This window comes from Genypterus blacodes, unplaced genomic scaffold (genome assembly GCF_046128005.1).
Source record: "Genypterus blacodes isolate CSIRO-AG114 ecotype Tasmania unplaced genomic scaffold, CSIRO-AGI_Gbla_v1 ptg000140l_1, whole genome shotgun sequence".
Lineage (NCBI taxonomy): Eukaryota > Metazoa > Chordata > Actinopteri > Ophidiiformes > Ophidiidae > Genypterus > Genypterus blacodes.
The window spans coordinates 199,775-213,774 of NW_027466942.1; the positions used below are offsets into that span (position 1 = coordinate 199,775).

The following is a 14,000-nucleotide window of genomic DNA, read 5'->3' on the forward strand; positions in this document are numbered from 1 at the left end:
ATGTATGAATTAGTACCTGTATGTTTCTCAGGTGGTGTTTCAGACTTCATGCTGGTCTCTTCTGTTGCTGTTGTGTCATCGTTCCTCTCTGAGTCTTCACCATCATCAGGATCATTGACTGGATCACACTAAGAAAAAAGTTGTTTCATATCAACTCTAGCTGACCTGGTGGGTTCCATTCAGTTAAAGAATTTGTTTACACTGACAACTGGCCAAGAAGGTGAAGTTGTACATTGTACGTCTACTATTGTACGAAACCGGTTTTTAGACCATGTGTACCATGTGAGCGAGAGACTGTTGCGTCATTTGATAAATAACCATAAATAGTAATTATGGCTGTCACTTTCGGTTTTTACTATATCTAAAGTGATACAGTATACAGAATGAGAAAGAAGAGAGACCAGCTGACAGACACAGGTGGCCTGAGAGACCGGCTCACTTGTGGTGATCACTGTAACTTCAGTTTGTATCTTTGAAATGGGCCCTGAGTGTTTTGCTGTTGAGACATTTATGAATTGTAATAATAGTTTGAATGTACATGTGGGAAATGTTTCATTCCTTGAAAAGTTTGGGAACTAAAGGAATGCAAAGCCTCACTTCTGACAACAATCTAACATGATGCACACAACAGAAACAACACTTTTTAAAATGCTGGTGTGTAAATATGTGAAAAGATCTCACCTGGTCATTGGTTGCAGCTGCACTTTCATTGATCTCATCTACAAATGAATAAAGGAGGAAACACATTTCAGTGTCAGATATAAATAATATTTGACTACATGAAGATAATACTTTTATTTAAGTTAAGTTGTCTTCTATGATTAAATCCTTACCTTTGTTTATCACAGAAGGTGATTCAGACGTGATCTCAGTCTCTTGAACTTCTTCACACTGTGGTTTTGTTTCAGACATGATCTCAGTCTCTTGAACTTCATCACACTGTGGTGGTGTTTCAGACTTCATACTTGTCTCTTCTGTTGCTGTTGTGTCATCGTTCCTCTCTGAGTCTTCACCATCATCAGGATTGAGGAGTGGCTCACACTAAGAAAAAAGTTATTTCATATCAACTCTAGTTGACCTGGTGGGTTCCATTCAGTTAAAGAATTTGTTTACACTGACAACTGGCCAAGAAGGTGAAGTTCAACAACATACAACATGTACATCTACTATTGTACGAAACCGGTTTTTAGACCACGTATAGCACTGAGAAAGGCTGCATTATCTTCTCACTATGTAAAGGTTTTTTCAGGCTCATGCAAATATGCACTAAACTGGTGATTGATTGAGCTTCAGGCGTTCTGCCCCTTTGCCCTCATTGGTTCTGGTTCCCTCTCAAAAATGTGTTCCTGCTTTTTATTGAAGTAGATCATGTAGAGAGAGAGAGACAGAGAGAGAGAGAGAGAGAGAGAGAGAGAGCCTGTTGATGATCAGATAAATAACCATGAATAATAATTATGACTGTCTCTTTCAGTTTTTACTATATCTAAAGTGATACATTATATAGAATGAGAAAGAAGAGAGACCAGCTGACAGACACAGGTGGCCTGAGAGACCGGCTCACTTGTGGTGATAACTGTAACTTCAGTTTGTATCTCTGAAATGGGCCCTGAGTGTTTTGCTGTTGAGTCATTTATGAATTGTAATAATAGTTTGAATGTACATGTGGGAAATGTTTCATTCCTTGAAAAGTTTGGGAACTAAAGGAATGCAAAGCCTCACTTCTGACAACAATCTAACATGATGCACACAACAGAAACAACACTTGGTGTGTAAATATGTGAAAAGATCTCACCTGGTCATTGGTTGCAGCTGCACTTTCATTGATCTCATCTACAAATGAATAAAGGAGGAAACACATTTCAGGATCAGATATAAATAAAATTTGACTACATGAAGGTTGTACATTTATTTAAGTTAAGTTGTCTTCTATAATTAAATCCTTACCTTTGTTTATCACAGAAGGTGATTCAGACGTGATCTCAGTCTCTTGAACTTCACCACACTGTGGTGGTGTTTCAGACTTCATGCTGGTCTCTTCTGTTGCTGTTGTGTTATCGTTCCTCTCTGAGTCTTCCCCATCATCGGGATTGAGGAGTGGCTCACACTAAGAAAAAAGTTATTTCATGTCAACTCTAGCCGACCTGGTGGGTTCCATTCAGTTAAAGAATTTGTTTACACTGACAACTGGCCAAGAAGGTGAAGTTCAACAACATACAACATGTACATCTACTATTGTACGAAACCAGTTTTTAGACCACGTATAGCACTGAGAAAGGCTGCATTATCTTCTCACTATGTAAAGGTTTTTCAGGCTCATGCAAATATGCACTAAACTGGTGATTGATTGAGCTTCAGGCGTTCTGCCCCTTTGCCCTCATTGGTTCTGGTTCCCTCTCAAAAATGTGTTCCTGCTTTTTATTGAAGTTGATCATGTAGAGAGAGAGAGAGAGAGAGAGAGAGAGAGAGAGAGAGAGAGAGAGAGAGACAAAGAGAGAGAGAGAGAGAGAGAGAGAGAGAGAGAGAGAGCCTGTTGATGATCAGATAAATAACCATGAATAATAATTATGACTGTCTCTTTCAGTTTTTACTATATCTAAAGTGATACATTATATAGAATGAGAAAGAAGAGAAACCAGCTGACAGACACAGGTGGCCTGAGAGACCGGCTCACTTGTGGTGATAACTGTAACTTCAGTTTGTATCTTTGAAATGGGCCCTGAGTGTTTTGCTGTTGAGACATTTATGAATTGTAATAATAGTTTAAATGTACATGTCGGAATGATTTCATTTCTTGAAAAGTTTGGGAACTAAAGGAATGCAGAGCCTCACTTCTGACAACAATCTAACATGATGCACACAACAGAAACAACACTTTTTAAAATGCTGGTGTGTAAATATGTGAAAAGATCTCACCTGGTCATTGGTTGCAGCTGCACTTTCATTGATCTCATCTACAAATGAATAAAGGAGGAAACACATTTCAGGATCAGATATAAATAATATTTGACTACATGAAGGTTATACATTTATTAAAGTGAAGTTGTCTTCTATAATTAAATCCTTACCTTTGTTGATCACAGAAGGTGATTCAGATGTGATCTCTGTCTCTGTTTTGTTGTCATCATGTAATTCTTGAACTTCACCACACTGTGGCGTATGTTTCTCAGGTGGTCTTCAGATTTCATGCTGGTCTCGTCTGTTGCTGTTGTGTCATCGTTCCTCTCTGAGTCTTCACCATCATCAGGATTGAGGAGTGGATCACACTAAGAAAAAAGTTATTTCATATCAACTCTAGTTGACCTGGTGGGTTCCATTCAGTTAAAAAATTTGTTAACACTGACAACTGGCCAAGAAGGTGAAGTTGTACATTGTACGTCTACTATTGTACCAAACAGGTTTTTAGACCATGTGTACCATGTGAGCGAGAGACTGTTGCGTCATTTGATAAATAACCATGAATAGTAATTATGACTGTCACTTTCAGTTTCTACTATATCTAAAGTGATACAGTATACAGAATGAGAAAGAAGAGAGACCAGCTGACAGACACAGGTGGCCTGAGAGACCGGCTCACTTGTGGTGATAACTGTAACTTCAGTTTGTATCTCTGAAATGGGCCCTGAGTGTTTTGCTGTTGAGACATTCATGAATTGTAATAATAGTTTGAATGTACATGTGGGAAATGTTTCATTCCTTGAAAAGTTTGGGAACTAAAGGACTGCAAAGCCTCACTTCTGACAACAATCTTACAGGATGCACACAACAGAAACAACACTTTTTAAAATGCTGGTGTGTAAATATGTGAAAAGATCTCACCTGGTCATTGGTTGCAGCTGCACTTTCATTGATCTCATCTACAAATGAATAAAGGAGGAAACACATTTCAGGATCAGATATAAATAATATTTGACTACATGAAGGTTGTACATTTATTTAAGTTAAGTTGTCTTCTATAATTAAATCCTTACCTTTGTTTATCACAGAAGGTGATTCAGACGTGATCTCAGTCTCTTGAACTTCTTCACACTGTGGTTTTGTTTCAGACATGATCTCAGTCTCTTGAACTTCATCACACTGTGGTTTTGTTTCAGACATGATCTCAGTCTCTTGAACTTCATCACACTGTGGTGGTGTTTCAGACTTCATGCTGGTCTCTTCTGTTGCTGTTGTGTCATCGTTCCTCTCTGAGTCTTCACCATCATCAGGATTGTTGACTGGATCACACTAAGAAAAAAGTTATTTCATGTCAACTCTAGCCGACCTGGTGGGTTCCATTCAGTTAAAGAATTTGTTTACACTGACAACTGGCCAAGAAGGTGAAGTTCAACAAAATACAACATGTACATCTACTATTGTACAAAACCAGTTTTTAGACCACGTATAGCACTGAGAAAGGCTGCATTATCTTCTCACTATGTAAAGGTTTTTTCAGGCTCATGCAAATATGCACTAAACTGGTGATTGATTGAGCTTCAGGCGTTCTGCCCCTTTGCCCTCATTGGTTCTGGTTCCCTCTCAAAAATGTGTTCCTGCTTTTTATTGAAGTTGATCATGTAGAGAGAGAGAGAGAGAGAGAGAGAGAGAGAGAGAGAAAGAGAGAGAGAGAGAGAGAGAGCGACGGAGAGAGAGAGAGAGAGAGAGAGAGAGAGAGAGAGAGAGAGAGAGAGAGAGAGAGCCTGTTGATGATTAGATAAATAACCATGAATAGTAATTTTGACTGTCACTTTCAGTTTTTACTATATCTAAAGTGATACAGTATATAGAATGAGAAAGAAGAGAGACCAGCTGACAGACACAGGTGGCCTGAGAGACCGGCTCACTTGTGGTGATAACTGTAACTTCATTTATCACCACAACTGCACCCCCTCTGTAACGCATGTGTTGGTGTGTGTGATATATAACAAATTTCAATTGCATGTGATTTGCTCTTGAATGCATGTAATATGATGAATAAAGTATCCCTTATCTTAATCATATCTTAATCTTAATCTTAATAGTTTGTATCTCTGAAATGGGCCCTGAGTGCTGAGACATTTATGAATAGGAATAATAGCTTTAATGTACATGTGGGAAATGTTTCATTCCTTGAACATTTGGGAACTAAAGGAATGCAAAGCCTCACTTCTGACAACAATCTAACATGATGCACACAACAGAAACAACACAAAATGCTGGTGTGTAAATATGTGAAAAGATCTCACCTGGTCAATGGTTGCAGCTGCACTTTCATTGATCTTGCTGGGCCTAAAGAACCGGTATAGAGCCAGCAGGAGAAGCCATGCTGTCTGTAGCCATGTGTTTGACTCTATCAGGGGCATGAAATCCTTTGTTCACAAACAGGCTAGAGAACTACAACTTCCAGAGTTACCTAGGGTCAACCCCCTTTTCACACCTTGGTTGTTTGGGGTTATAAAATCCCATCATGTCCCTGTGCTCTCTCTCTCCCGGTGCTGCTCTAAGCATGATTGGAGGCTCCATCTATCTCTCTCTGGGTCAAAGACAAAGGCCTTGGCCCAGTGAACACATTTCCTCTTGATCTGTTGCCTGTTGGATTTTTCCTTCATTGTTCAACCTGGACTCTGATTGCAAACCAAGAAGACAAGTGGTTTTATTCTTTTTCCTCAATTCCCCGTCGACAAACCTCCCAACCTTCCGCCAGGACCCAAGACTTGAAGCCCAGCAGACTTGCCCTTGTGATCAACCCACCAGCGCCCCTGTTTTGTTTGTTTTGAATGTTTGTATAATTCAACCTCTGCCATGTCAAGTCTCACCCTCCAGACTGATTTAGAAAGCAAAACTAATCCTTAAATTGTTCCCATTTAATTAATTAATTAATTAATTAATTTGATAATGTCAATTGATAATAAAGATTTATGGTGAATCCTTGAGGCTTAGGCCAATTATCTGCTATCTTTTTCCCCTTTTAAATAAGGGGTGGTGTCCTGAGGACTTAAATCTATTAAAGTTTATTTTTATTTATTTTTTCTTATTTTATTTTGATAGCATTATTTGATAACGAGAAAATACCTACAATCTCATCTACTACAAATGAATATAGGACGTATGAAAACAAATTTCAGAATCAGATATAAATAATATTTGACTACATGAAGGTTATACATTTATTAAAGTTAAATTGTCTTCTATGATTAAATCCTTACCTTTTTTTATCACAGAAGGTGATTCAGACGTGATCTCAGTCTCTTGAACTTCACCACACTGTGGTGGTGTTTCAGACTTCATGCTGGTCTCTTCTGTTGCTGTTGTGTCATCGTTCCTCTCTGAGTCTTCACCATCATCAGGATCGTTGACTGGATCACACTAAGAAAAAAGTTATTCCATGTCAACTCTAGTTGACCTGGTGGGTTCCATTCAGTCAAAGAATTTGTTTACACTGGTCAAGAAGGTGAAGTTCCCTTGAAGAAGGTGAAGTTGCCACTTCCCTCACTGGCAGTTGTGGCTGGCGTGCAGGGACAATAAGAAAGAAGGGAACGACTGGAAGGCTGACGGCTGCTTTTCTGTACCTTGTGCTTTTGCTTTTGAAGGTGTGTTACATTTATTGTTTATAAGTATTTTAGACTTACTTCCTGGCTGATTTGAAGGCAGCTGGTAGTCGGTAGGAAGTAGATTGAAGCACCAGGTATTTTCAAGTTTAAAGGCCAAAACACATCTGGGTATTGCCTTTGGGACAAGCTTCTTTTTTTTTTTTTTTTTTTTTGCCTTAAAAAGAACTGTAGGTACTTTTACTAAAACTATGTTAAGTCATGGGTAAATTTTGCTTTTAACAAAGTCATTTTGAATCAGATTTAGTTTCTTTGACTCAAGTACAACTTCTGGGTATTGTATTTGCACATTACTTGGTGGTATTGTTTGCCTGTTTTGCCTGCCTTACAGACTGTTTAACCACATATAGACTGATATTTTAGACAGACCGACATCAGGTTACCTTATACTATACTTTACCAAATCCAACCTGTAATTGTTACATAATGTCACTTTAAGGGCTGGGCAAGTTAACATGCTATTTAAAAAAAACACAAAGTCCATTGCTCACTAGCTTCAATAAGCAGATTAGTATTGTGGAAGACGTCGGTCTGAGGAACGTTCTTAGGATCGCAACGAATGACGACACATATGAGCCTCCCTCAAGACGCACCATCACAACAAGAATACACGAGTTGTATGAAAAGCAACTATCAAGCAAAAGCCTCCATGACTACGCAACACAAGAAACTGACATGGTTGTGTTTTGATTATAGATACATAAATATGCCAACAAATCTACTCACCTTTGTCTTGTCTGCTGCTCCTTGTGACTGACACGTCTCCCTGTCTACAACTTTTATACACAGTCCCAAAAGCCCCCCCCCCTCCAGTAGTGAGGACAAATATGGAAGTAATCTGAATACAAATCTTCAATACTTCTCCGAAATCACGTGACTTTGTGGAAAGAGGAGGTGTGACTAAGCAACCCAGATGCCTTACACAGATACTGAGGCTGAGGCCTTTTAATGCCTGCTGACATTCAGAGTTACACCAGTTTGATAAAGATGCTGTTTTTAAACTCAAGGATTCCTTTTTTCTCCTCTTTTGGCCACCATACACCATATGCAAATCATCATCATCATCATCATCACTATCATTTTTGAAAAGTGGAGCTCAATACTGGCAAACGAATCTTAAACATGTGATTTGATGGTTTTCAGAAATGCATTTTGGACATTTATATTAGCATCAGATCATGTTATTACAATTACCATCAGCACCTGATCACATTTCAGCTATACTGTATTTAGTTTGCTTTATCAGAAACTATCAGAATGTTTTTCAAATATTGGTACCTGTTTAGATGGTGTGTTTGTATTTGCATAGCACTATTGTGTGGTTTACATATACTGTGTGTATGTGGTGTAGTGTAGGGTCGGGATAGGATGGAATAGGTTAAGTCTTTGTATTACGATGTCTTGTAATGTTGTGTATTTTGTCGTTGCGGCTGTGACCTTTGGGTGCTTGCATACCTTTCTTGGAGCCAGCAGATCGGTGGCAGATTGGTTCATCTTTGTCAAGTGTGTCTGGTCCTTGAGAGTCATGTTGGCATATGATTATGTGTAAACATAATCACTAAGTGATTAATATGCAGCCTGGACTAGGGGAGGCAGTGGCTCAGTGGGTAGTGCTTCTGCTCTGGAACCGGAGGGTCGCTGGTTCGAGCCCCTGCCGAGGTGCCCCTGAGCAAGGCACCGAAACCTTAATTGCTCCCCCCTCTGCGAAGGGTGGTAATGAAATGTAATGTAAGTCGCTTTGGATAAAAGCGTCTGCCAAATGATCGTAATGTAATGTAATGACTGTGCTGTGCCGTCGCTGTTATTGGTTGTTCCTGCAGAGGAGTCTAGCCGGCCGATCCGGTTCATCTTCATTCATTCGTGCCACACCTCTGCCATTTGGGACTTTCCAATCAAGCCTGGGCTGAGAATGAGAGAACGTCCACCTTGCTGCTGCTGATTCAGATCTGTTGCTTCGTCCTGGGGCCTTTACTACAAAGGACAGTCAACAGGCCTCTGCCTTGTTTGCACGCTACGTGCGTGCGTGCGTGCGTCTGATTCTTTGTAAAGTGTACTGAGACATACATAGGTTGAGGGTATCGTGCAGGAACGGTGACGCTATTTTCCAAATGAGGTGATTGCAAAAGAGGCAGTGCTTTATATATCTTTACAACTAAGCTCCAACTCAGCTGTGGACCAGAATTCAGAGCACGGGTGGGCAAACTATGGCCCGCGGGCCACATGCAGCCCGCCGCGCTTTTTAATTCGGCTTGTCAAATATGGGCGCATCGCCGAATTTAACACGAAAAAATACCGACCTGCTCAAACTGTTCCAGGATAAGGTGAAAAGGGGAAAATTCTGAGCGGTACGCAATTTTCCTTCATTGCATAATCCAGTGGTTACCAAACTTTTTCTGCAGGGAGATGCAGGTATCACGTCTCGGTGTCTGTGTGTGTTTGTGCGTGCCTGTGGGCGTGTGTGTGGACAAGCGAGAGAGAGAGAGAGAGAGAGAGAGAGAGTCTGGTGGTATGTGGATTGTTGGTGGGAGCAATGTTACAGTTACGGGTTACGTATGAAGAAATGAATGTACAGTGTGCCAGAGACTGGTGAAAATAAAGCTGCTGCTGCAGAGTTACGGAGCATCAACTTCGGCCCCGGAGGAAACAGCTCCTGTGTGCTCCTCGACCACGGCCTGGGAGCCGAACAGGAAAATGTTAACGTAACCCTAAATAAGCATGTGAAGCGCTGCGGATCAAAAACAACAACCAGGCCGACGAGTCTCAGTCAAACAGAGAGTCAAACCTGATAACAGAGGAGACAAACACATCGAGCAGTAATGCTATCTGGACGCTCATTCTCGGCCCGTCTGTCAAATTTAAAAAATCATTGTGGCCCCTGAGCCAAAAGGTTTCCCTACCCCTGATTTAGAGCATAAGTTACCATGGAGACAGAGGTAAGGCAGCTTCGTTACATCAGAAGAATCATATTTGAGCTTCCACATAGCTAACTAAAGCCTTAGTCGTGCTTGATAGTACCGGCCTGAGCGTGTGCTGCGGCAGAGGAGGCAGTTGGAGCCAAATGAATTTTATGTTGCTTCTCTCTCTCTCTCTCTCTCTGTTGTCATTGCAGCTGTGACCTTTGGGTGCTTGCATACCTTTCTTGAACGCTTTCACTGAGTGTGAATGATATGAAACCTGGACTGTGCGGTGCCGAAACCTGGATTGGCTGTTCCTGTGGAGGCGGAGTGGAGCCAGCAGATCGGTGGCAGATTGGTTCATCTTCATCTTTGTCAAGTGTGTCTGGTCCTTGAGAGTCATGTTGGCATATGATTGTGTGTAAACATGATCACTAAGTGATTAATATGCAGCCTGTACTGTGCTGTGCCGTCACTGTTATTGGCTGTTCCTGTAGAGGAGTCGAGCCGGCCGATCCGGTTCATCTTCATTCATTCGTACCACACCTCTGGCATTTGGGACTTTCCAATCAAGCCTGGGCTGAGAATGAGAGAATGTCCACCTTGCTGCTGCTGAGTCAGATCTGCTGCTCCGTCCTGGGGCCTTTACTACAAAGGACAGTCAACAGGCCTCTGCCTTGTTTGCGTTACCTGGCTTAACAAGATCTAAACCCATAATAGGGCTTAATCAGTAAGTCCATGCTTGGGGCATGTCTATGAAGATGAGACTATAGCAAAGAGATGGGATGGCAACGTGCTGCATAGGTATCTCACATCAGAGGAGCTCAGGATCATGTTAGAGGAGTTTGAAGAATATAAAGCTATAATGACCGCAAAGAGCAAATAGAACCAGAGGGGAATTCTGGCAGGAAATTACAAACCATATTAATATGTTACTTAATACATTTACCTAATTACTTAATGCAGTCAGAAATGCCTTACTGCTCCTCCTACTCCTCACAGTATTTGAAATATGATTGCAATCAAACCAAGATTTGTGTGTGTGTGTGTGTGTGTGTGTGTGTGTGTGTGTGTGTGTGTGCGTGCCTGCGTGCCTGCGTGCGTGCGTGCGTGCGTGCGTGCGTGCGTGCTTGCGTGTGTGCGTGCGTGCGTCTATTTGTTTTTTTATGATTCTTTGTAAAGTGTACTGAGACATACATAGGTTGAGGGTATCGTGCAGGAACGGTGACGCTATTTTCCAAACAAGGTGATTGCAAAAGAGGCAGTGCTTTATATATCTTTACAACTAAGCTCCAACTCAGCTGTGGACCAGAATTCAGAGCAGGGGTGGGCAAACTACGGCCCGCGGGCCACATGCAGCCCGCCTCGCTTTTTTATTCGGCTGGTCAAATATGGGCGGATCGCCGAATTTAACACGAATAAAATACCGGCCTGCTCAAACTGTTCCAGGATAAGGTGAAAAGGGGAAAATTCTGAGCGGTACGCAATTTTCCTTCATTGCATAATCCAGTGGTTACCAAACTTTTTCTGCAGGGAGATGCAGGTATCACGTCTCGGTGTGTGTGTTTGTGCATGCCTGTGGGCGTTTGTGTGGACAAGCAAGAGAGAGAGAGAGAGAGAGAGAGAGAGAGAGAGAGAGAGTCTGGTGGTATGTGGATTGTTGGTGGGAGCAATGTTACAGTTACGGGTTACGTATGAAGAAATGAATGTACAGTGTGCCAGAGACTGGTGAAAATAAAGCTGCTGCTGCAGAGTTTTGGAGCATCAACTTCGGCCCCGGAGGAAACAGCTCCTGTGTGCTCCTCGACCACGGCCTGGGAGCCGAACAGGAAAATGTTAACGTAACCCTAAATAAGCATGTGAAGCTCTGCGGATCAAAAACAACAACCAGGCCGACGAGTCTCAGTCAAACAGAGAGTCAAACCTGATAACAGAGGAGACAAACACATCGAGCAGTAATGCTATCTGGACGCTCATTCTCGGCCCGTCTGTCAAATTTAAAAAATCATTGTGGCCCCTGAGCCAAAAGGTTTCCCTACCCCTGATTTAGAGCATAAGTTACCATGGGGACAGAGGTAAGGCAGCTTCGTTACATCAGAAGAATCACATTTGAGCTTCCACATAGCTAACTAAAGCCTTAATCATGCTTGATAGTACAGGCCTGAGCGTGTGCTGCGGCAGAGGAGGCAGTTGGAGCCAACTGAATTTTTTATGTTGCTTCTCTCTCTCTCTCTCTCTCTCTCTCTCTCTGTTGTCATTGCAGCTGTGACCTTTGGGTGCTTGCATACCTTTCTTGAATGCTTTCACTGAGTGTGAATGATATGAAACCTGGACTGTGCGGTGCCAAAACCAGGATTGGCTGTTCCTGTGGAGGAGGAGTGGAGCCAGCAGATCGGTGGCAGATTGGTTCATCTTCATCTGGTTCAAGTGTGTCTGGTCCTTGAGAGTCATGTTGGCATATGATTATGTGTAAACATGATCACTAAGTGATTAATATGCAGCCTGGACTGTGCTGTGCCATCACTGTTATTGGCTGTTCCTGTAGAGGAGTCGAGCCGGCCGATCCGGTTCATCTTCATTCATTCGTACCACACCTCTGCCATTTGGGACTTTCCAATCAAGCCTGGGCTGAGAATGAGAGAACGTCCACCTTGCTGCTGCTGATTCAGATCTGCTGCTCCGTCCTGGGGCCTTTACTACAAAGGACAGTCAACAGGCCTCTGCCTTGTTTGCGTTACCTGGCTTAACAAGATCTAAACCCATAATAGGGCTTAATCAGTAAGTCCATGCTTGGGGCATGTCTATGAAGATGAGACTATAGCAAAGAGATGGGATGGCGTTTGTTGGAGTATGAGCACCACTATCATGTGGTCTACATGTGGTACAGGATAGGATTAGTGTTTGTACTGTGTCTTGTCTTGTAATATTGTGTATCTGTAAAATCTTGGACCACCAGGAATTCCTCGTACTTGCCTCTTGGAAAATAATTCCAGTTCTGATTCTTCAGAAAGAAACCATATGCTGTTTGTCTTTATGTGTTGAGTATGAAGTTGTGATATCGTGTGTTTAAACACATTCATTAAGAAATAAGGAAGCAAATACTGGCAAATGATCAATCATCTCATCTATAATGATGTATCATTACATTTAATACAACATTTGAAACAGTTATTGAATGTAACAGAGTTCTAGATGGCAGTGTTCATTCACAAAGTATGTAGGCTTTCTAATGTCTGAGGTTCATGTTCAGTTCCAGAGCTAAAGCTAGAGACACAATGTGTCCACTAAACATCAGAATCCAGTTGTCAGTCTGCAGCATTGATGCAGAGGTCAAATGATCGTTCTGCTTTGAAAAATGTGTTGATTTGAAACGGGACAAGCAAAAGACATGTTTGAGGTAAAACAAGAAGCTGCCTCAACAAGCAGCCCACTGGAAGGTTTAGAGTTTTGGGGCCGTTTCATGTTGGCCCTGAATGATCCACTGCTCATGGAAGTCCCAGGGGTCTGCAGTGGTGTCTCAGTGACAGAAGAACTCTCCTCCTCATCCTCTCTTTCCTCACAATCAATCTGACGGTACTTATTCATATTGCTCCTCCTCCCCCTGCAATAGCTCTGCACCCCCCACTTTGGGAAGCCCTGACATAAACAATAGGCTAGTTAGTCTAGTGTATCGTTCACACAGAGACCCTGTCAGTAAGTGGACCATGGCTGACAGAACAATCTACCAACAGTTCCAGCCTGAGTCACTAGATGGCGATATCACTTCATTCTGTTATCCCAAATGAAGCCTGAGCATATTCACTGAGAGCACATATGGACTGAATTCATTCATTCCATCACTTTAATAGGCAGAATTGTTTTGCTGGCGGTCATTTTGAATTTTAATGTTCAATTTCAAAATGCTTAGTTTTAAATGCTGCTTCTTGTTATTTCAGTCTTGTTTACGTGTAAGACTGCAACTTTGAATGATTTAAGATAGTTTATTTATCATGTTACATGCAATTCACTCACAAATTACATGCAATTGAAATTGCAATTTGTCTTGCACACACAAACACATGCATTACAGAGGGGGTGCAGGGCAGCCATTTTTCGGCACCCATGGAGCAGTTGGGGGTTCGGTGCCTTGCTCATGTGCACCTCGGCAGTGCTCTGGAGGCAAACTGGTAACTTACCAGTTTGCCTCCAGCTACCAGTCTGCTTCCTTGGTCCACACAGGGGACTTGAACCGGCAACCCTCCGGTTCCCAGCTGTCAACCCAGCGGATTGAGCTACTACCGCCCCCAATGAATGAATGCAGAGTATTATGGCAAATATAACCAAAAGATAGAATAAAACATTGATTGATCTTAATTGATGGAAAATGTCAAAGGAAGCCATCGATGGCAGAAAGCTCCAATCGTCTCTCAGCTCACTTTACCAACTCCACTTCCCTCAGTCTGGACAAATTCCTTTGGAGGTGGGTCAGCTCATATACGACCCTTCAACAACAAGAGTTTGGTATGAAACTGTGCTGTTCCACCGTTTCCCCTGAGAGCCTGAC

The 14,000-nt window shown here is 42.0% G+C and overlaps 1 long non-coding RNA gene across 2 annotated transcripts; it reads right to left on the minus strand.

Annotated features, from left to right (window-relative positions):
• Positions 1-929: 929 nt before the first annotated feature.
• On the minus strand, positions 930-6,317 carry LOC143012050 (uncharacterized). Of its 2 annotated transcripts, none has more exons than XR_012964972.1 (3): positions 6,162-6,317; positions 5,202-5,305; positions 930-1,041 (listed from the first exon to the last, which is right to left on the minus strand). It is a non-coding gene; the product is annotated as an uncharacterized LOC143012050 (long non-coding RNA). The 2 variants fall into 2 exon arrangements; XR_012964973.1 differs by lacking the exon at positions 930-1,041 and adding an exon at positions 2,085-2,104.
• Between the last annotated feature and the right edge of the window lie 7,683 nt (positions 6,318-14,000).